Consider the following 7918-nt stretch of genomic DNA (forward strand, 5'->3'; position numbering starts at 1 on the left):
AGTAAAGGAAATATATACAATTCGTTAAGTAACAAACCATATGAATTGACAACAATATTTAATGCAAATACAAAAATAAACATTGGTTACCTCGAAGCCAGTGGATACTGGTATATTCCTCTATCTGGTGGACACCACTGAGAAAATCTCTGATAAATCCAGCTCATCAACAGCGGAGTGCAACTGGCGATGTCCGTGATGCCCCGCTGTGTCGCCGAATAGAGTAACTGGTACGTCTAGGCCAGCACAGTCGAGCCCTAGGATAACGCCCTACACTCCCCGAAGTCTCGGAGAAGCGGTAGCCAACGTATGTGCACCAGATTGTTAGAATTTTCTGTCATCAGATACCCTCCAATCAGTAACATAATATAGCAGCTGGCGTAATGTCGGAGGGTCTCCAGGTCGTCGGTCGGGGGCATCTGGCGGACATGATCCCGTAACCACACTAGCTTCAATGTGAAAGACTTCTTCCTCTGCACAACCTACTGTGCCGCCACTGGAGGCCTGGCACCAAGAAGCTGCTCCACCATAGCCCACGTCTCCATGCTGTACCACCTACTGAAGTCACGGAGGTACCCCGACTGGGGTTGCCGTGTGCGCGTAGGCCTAGGTGGTACGCCACGTCCTGCAAGGTGATAGTGACCTCATCCCACGGGAGATGAAACGTGTGCGTCTCCGGACGCCATTGCTCCACGAGTGCCGAAATCAGAGAATTGTCAAAAATAAAGTCCCTGAGTGGCATCGTGTCGCCAAATCCAGCCTCAGCCAGATACGGGACGACGGCGTCCGGTGGAGGAAGGGTATGGCTCACTCGTCGGGGTAGTAGAAGGCGAGGCCTCTGAACAATAAAATAAAAATTCTGCCTTATAAAGAGATGATCATAAATTTATGCACATTATTGAATTCTTACTCTTTTTTTTTTGTGTTTAGATCAGCTTAACATGTTATATACAGCAAATATTTCTATCTAACTTACAATTACTTCTAATTAAGAACATACTTCCATGTTTCTAGTCTACACATGGCTCTAAATTACATATGCTAGGATACCTTTCATAATTAGAACGTTATACATACTAACAACCTAGCACAAGAAAAAAAAAGTTTCAAACCAATAATTAAGTTATAATAACCTTGCACAAGCAAATAGAGTTCTAAATTCCTTTTAGAGACCTATCACTAAACTATTTAACTACGTTCTTGTCAATTTAGGACTACCCTAACAATGGCCACATACTTAGATTAAACAAACAGAACGCAACTAACCTCGAAGTCGGCCGCCCCGGCGTAATGCAATGTGTCGTTCAGCCTGTTGATGTTTCCGTCGTTCCTTGCCTGGCGCGCCATCACCGTATCAATCTAAAATAGGGTAAGAAAGGGACAAAAAAGGAGAGAAAGAGGTTGACTCAGTCAAAATGGGGCCCAGACTGCCGCTATAAACGACTTCTATTTATAGGCACGAACAAGCCTTATTTCGTTTACAGTGTAAACGAGATAGACACATTGCAGCTGACGTGTCTTATCTCGTTTACAATGTAAACGAGATAAGATTAAGGAATTCAAATCAGTAAATAATTTTTAAATTATTTATTTCGATAATTATTACATTTAAATAGATAACTAGGCCATTATGACAGTTTCTAGATTTTACAATGTGTAATGATGTTCTTCTTATGCCTTTATATAATTATTTAGATGACCTTGCACATTGCCATAATAATCATGGATGGGGTTGTCCTCACCGTATCAAACAATGTAAAAAAAAAAAACAAATAAACATAAAATAGGACAATTCACCTAAATAAAATAAATGGACTAAATATTTATCTAAATGTAATAATTAAAAATTGATTATTTATTTGTCTTATTTTTATTCTATGTAAACTGTGAAATCTCTTCTATTTTTCACAAAAATATGTAAAGTGTGATATCCTTTCTACAGTTTATAAAAAATGTAAAAAACACATAAATCGTAATACTCCTTCTAGGGTTTATGAATAGTAAGCATGCATATATAATTCGTTCTACCCCACGATTTATGAGGAGTAAAAACTCTATATATACTCGGTGAAATCAATTGTATAAAAGAGTATCATTTTTACAATGATAAGAAAGAGAATTTTTTAATGCTAGTGCATTGCTCTGAAAAAATTTATAAAAGTAAGAGATACGGTGTGAAGTTCACTGATATAGAACCTTTAAATGTATTTATCAGTTCATCGAATACGTTATCAAATCTAAAGAACAACACATTACAAAAATTTGAAGTATTTGAAACTGTGGTAATATCCCAATGTAAAACCTAGAGAAGTTTCATTATCGCACCATGATGATCCTTATGTGTGTTAATTTATTTGAACTAATTGTTAAGAGAAATATAGGGAAATAACTTATTTTCAGAATAATGTAAATAATAAGTTAAAAAATAAAAATTAATTTTAATATTAAAATTTAAATTTTAAATTAATTAAATTTATTTATATTTAGCGTAGATCTAGAATATAATTTATTGTTTATAATTTTTATTGTCAAAAAAAATATATAAAGAACAACGCGTCTTTTCTGAACAACCTAAATATTATGAAAAAGTTTTGCCCTTGCACCATGATGATCCTTATGCGATCTAATTTGATTCAATTAACGGGAAATTTTATTTTATTTTTTGCAGTGGGTTGAAGACTTGAAGTACACGTCCTCTTTTGCGTGTCTTTATCACTTGATTGAAAAATTCTCTACCTGTTGTGCTTAATCACAACTTATTTGTTTAATTTACTTGTTATTATCACACTGTGATTATTGCATCGTGATGCAGATGACGCCCCCGCATTAAAACTTATATGATTAACTATGATGTAGGAAAACCGACACAGATACGAAACATAATACAATACGGTACATATTAATATGTAAATTTTAAAATTTTATAAGACATGAGAATACGCATACATATAAAATATAAAGTATTTTTTAGATAAATTGTAATGATATTTTGATATTTTATTGATATTTAAATATAAATTAATTTTTTAATTATTTTTAATATCTTATTTTAATTATATCAAGTATTTAAAATAATTTTTATTTTAATAAACAATAATATATATTATATCTAAATTTATTTCAAAAATATATGTTAAAAATAAGACTGGACATGCTGATAATACGTGATGGTATTTAGATGTGTCTAAGTATGTCCGAAGAAAAATTTTGTTACTTTTTATTAAAATACAGTTGGACACAATAAACACGCGTAACAAGTGTTAATAAGTATAGTGTCCAAAATATATCTAACACACAGACATAACAACTTAATAAAGTATTCGTGCTTTATAGATGGTTAACAATTAAACAACTTGATCACTCACACCGAGAGGGGGGGGGGGGGCTTGGTCAATTAATGTTAAATTTTTAATTTGTTATTGGAAGCAATACATTAACGAAAAAGGTCTCAAAAAAGTCTAAAAAATAAAAGTTACAATAATAAAGATTTTTTTTATTTTTTCAATACAAGCCAAATATCATGCTCAAAATATGAGAAAGAAGGTATCAAAGTTCATACAAAAGATTAACCATAGTAAAACATATTTCATTTCCATCACACCTAACTAGCATGTCATACTATCCTCATTTCTATAGGTTTTTTTATCTCTAAGATTACTCTATTTCTTTGTTTAACTAACAACAAAATAATAAACTGTTACCTAGCTTTTTCTCCAAGTTCATAAAAATCTTACTTCCATCCATCTATTAAAAACCTCAAAGACGCTCAAGATATTTAGTTTGCATAACATTTCTTTGGTGCATGAACTAACAAAGCCTTAAATTCCACTCTTGTAAAACATACATGTCTACAGTTTTACTTACTCAATATTGGATGTTTGGATTCATGGTCCTTTCATTTTTTTTCCTTTCATACATGCAAAAAGAAGAAATTCACATGATACTCCTTATTGTGTAGTTAAATGACCAATAAAATTCATCTTCCTTATTCTCACTATAAAAAAAGAGTTTAAAATGACATTGACGTAATAGCCAAACATTATGGCATCTTTTGTTGTTGCCGTAATTGACTTTATATTTACTGGCTGATGGTGATTATGATAATTTTGAACCGTCGTTATCACACGTATATAAATTGAAAAAATTGTAACCCTTATCTCATTCAAACACAATACAACGGCTCGCTCTCGATCTCTCTTCTATCTCTTCTCCCTCATCTCGTCTTCGCTACAGCCGCTTTCACCTTCCATTGCCGCCGTCTCCTCTTCAACGTAATTGAAGGTTCCAAACCACACACATTCTTTCTCATTGTCCAAAATTCTCAGTGTCTCTCTCTGTGTCTCTTATTTGTTCTTGTGTTGCTTGTTCAGTTTGAGTAATAATTGTAGTTTTAGGTATGACATCTTAATAGAATAATTATTAGGGTTTTGAGAGATAAGAATTGATGCATTGTATTGCTTGTTCAATTTTATTATATGTTTTGATTACAATTTATCGATTTGAGCGGAGAGTTGCTTTTAAGTTTATTATATTTTTTTTGTTACAATTTCATTCACCATGCACTTAATTAGGGTTTTTTTCCTTAATTAGGGTTTTCATTCACCATGTTCTAGTTCTACCGCAGTAAATCTCTAAAATAGGCACACAAAAGGAAGGTCTACATTATAATCGCCTTTCAGCTGCTAGCTACGATCGCTATTGGCGCTGTCGTCGTGTCTGTACATCCCATTGCGCTCTTCTTTGCCGGTACCAGTTCTACATCGTCCTCATTTATGTCCTCTTCATCAGTGAGTAGTAGTGGCTAATTAATTAACTTCATTTCTAATTAGAGGGTTCTAATTTTAGGATTTAGGGGGTTTCTTATTTATTGGGTTCTTCTTGTCTTTTATTTTTTTTCATATGCATGTTTGGAGCAGAAAATTATTGAAAATTATTGGGTTCTTCTTGTCTTTACCATTGGGTTAATTGCTCTAGAAAATTAAAGCGAATGATATTTGCTTTTAAGTACAAGTTGGTATGATTTAATTTTTGTCAATTATATACGTACTATATAGTTTAATAGTGGTGTAATCATATTTACTTTTAAGAACAAGTTGGTATGGTTTTATTTTTGTCAATTATATACGCACTATATAGTTTAATAGAGTGGTGTAATCATATTTACTTTTAAGAACAAGTTGGTATGGTTTTATTTTTGTCAATTATATACGCACTATATAGTTTAATAGAAAATTCACTTCGTATCATGCTTGACTTAGATGTATTAGCTGTTAAGTAATATTTTGAAATTAATTCGTGGCGGCTCATGGTTCAATTAATTATCATGTATGCATGACATATCTTTGGGGGTAGCTATGGGATCCGCAACTCAAATTTCCATATTTGTGGTAAGAATGTATTAATAGTAAGAGTTTGTTGTTATTATTATTGTTATTTTTGTAATAGAAATATTAACGCAACTTATTTTTTATTGGAATATGAAATCCCATTATGTAACTTGGTGTACAACAAATAGTGCGAATATAACTTGGTGTAAAATAGGGAAAAAGCGTGATGGATCAGTATTGAAGTATAGAAAATGTTGAAAAAATTGATCATCTATTGCCCATTATCTATAGATGATCAATTTTTTCAACATTATCCATAGATAATTGATCATCTATAGAAAATGTTGAAAAAATTTTAGTGGTGTAATCGATTTTCATCAGGTTCCATTAAGTGTGATTGTTGCATGGATAATGGGCATTTGAATGGATCTGGACTTCAATCTTCTTGACACAGGGTGTCTTGCTTTGGCAATTCTTGTTACGGCCTTACGGCATTTACTTTACCATTGTTTATCTCCATTTTTGTGCTTGAGGTTTATTAGCTTGATGATATTTTTTTCTTTAGATTTTGTTATTCAAACAATTTCTTCAAACAACTACTTCAAATAACTCATTATATGGCTTCTTTGTATATATTTTGCTTAAGTTGTATGGTTGATGAGTGACCATGTAGAGTGCATAAACTAAATCTAAAATCATTATATGACTTCTTGGTATGATATTTGTTGCTATAATTGTTTGAAACAGTTGTAGAAAATAACTTTTGCATCTACCCTTTTATCAAATTAATTAAATAAATTCTCTTGGTGTGTGTTCATATATATAATCTCCTTCTCCAGAGATTCTAAGAATAAATATAATGATACTAATGATAGAAGAGTTATACATGTTCTACAGTAAGGGAAGGTTTTTTGAGACCTTATTCTGTATAGGCTCTACATCCTTCAATAATGACTCAATCCTTATAGTAGGTATTATTCTACATTCTGGGAAGTGCTAACTAGCATGCATGTATTGCTTGGAATATTCACATGAGAATGAAATGAAGAGAACATTGCATGTTTGTTAATTATTATTGTGTGTCAAATTAATAATAATGCATCTTTTTTCTTGTTTAAAAGCTACCCTCTTACTCTAGTCCATGTATTATTTGACATATTAGTTAACAGGGGAATTTGTGGTAGTTATGAGTATGGTGATTATAGTAATTATGAAAATTTAACAATACTTGAGAAAAATGTAGTTAAAATTAAAGTTATACTTTTTTATTATTTGACAATATTTTTAATTTGATCATTTTTTATTTCTTCAAATAAAAAAATATTAATAAATAATAAAAACTATAGGTTTAATTTTAACTACAAATTGTCAAAGTTTTATAATTACTGTAGTCACCTTAATTATAGTCATGGTAGAATGCACCAATTACTGGTTAATATGAGCCACTCTTAATTTCTCAAGGGATAAGTACTTTTTTTGTCCCTAAGGTTTGAGGTCAAAATCAAAATTGTCCCCGACTTTTTTTTCTTATTAAAATCATCCCCAATATTACAAAACATTATAAAATTGTCCTTTTCTACTTTTATTATATTTTTTTGACCAAATTACTCTTCATTATTAATAAAAATAATATTAAAAAAAAAACAAAACCCCACCCCACTCACTCCCCAGCATCTCGGCGGTCTCTCCCCCCACCCCTCCCCCAATTCCCTTCCTTCTACTCTTCACCATCACCCTCTTCTTCTCACCTTCGCCGCGGCAATTACCACTACCGGAGGACACCCACTCCTCTTCCCCTTCCTCTTCTCACTCTTCTTTCTTCTTCTCTTCTTCTCAAATTCAATGCAGCTTCATCTTCTTCACCATCATCATTAATCCAGCTCGCTCTTTCCCTCTCCGCCGGCAACCAAACCCAATCAAAGCAAATCAAACTACAGGTTTCAACAATTCTAGCAGCAATTTGTCAATGGAACCAGTTTTAATCCAAAACAACCATATATTCAAGTACGTACCCACATATTTAACACAATCCTCAGCAATTCGAATAACAAAATCTTCATAAGGCAAACACATACAATTCAACAGCAATACCAGCAATAATTCAGAAATCCAAACACATACAATCCTATTACCACTAACAAGCCTAAACTAACCTATCCTAATAACCTAGTATCCATTAACAGAAAAATCTAATCTAACTAAACTAACCGAGCAACTAGAACTGATTAAAAATTAAACTAAAATTCTAATTAAACCTAAGTTAAATTAAACGAAAATTAAAGGAACTGAAAGTGGGTTGGTTCATGAACCTGTAATGAAGAACAAAGCAAAAAGAAACCAGGGGAGAGGTGGATGTTGCAGCGGCGGTGGTGAGGACAGTAGCTGCTAGAGGCAGCTGAGGTAGTCGCTGGTGGTGGTTCGGCCATGGGTCAGTGGACAGAGGAGAAGGGAAAAGAGTAGAGGAAGAAGAAAACAGAAAGGGTTGTGGCAGTGGGCTGAGGCAGGGGCAAGTGGCGGCTTTAGGAAGAGGCAGGGACAAGTGGCAGCTTCAGGAAGAGGCAGGGAGAACTCGAACAGCGAACAACGGAGGG

At 33.1% G+C, this 7918-nt stretch overlaps 1 long non-coding RNA gene across 1 annotated transcript; it reads left to right on the forward strand.

Annotated features, from left to right (window-relative positions):
- The first annotated feature begins 4160 nt into the window (after window positions 1–4160).
- LOC140178110 (uncharacterized) lies at window positions 4161–5111 on the forward strand. Its single transcript, XR_011870352.1, has 2 exons — window positions 4161–4281; window positions 4591–5111. It is a non-coding gene; the product is annotated as an uncharacterized lncRNA (long non-coding RNA).
- Window positions 5112–7918: the final 2807 nt, after the last annotated feature.

Source organism: Arachis hypogaea, chromosome 13 (genome assembly GCF_003086295.3).
Source record: "Arachis hypogaea cultivar Tifrunner chromosome 13, arahy.Tifrunner.gnm2.J5K5, whole genome shotgun sequence".
Classification (NCBI taxonomy): Eukaryota; Viridiplantae; Streptophyta; class Magnoliopsida; order Fabales; family Fabaceae; genus Arachis; species Arachis hypogaea.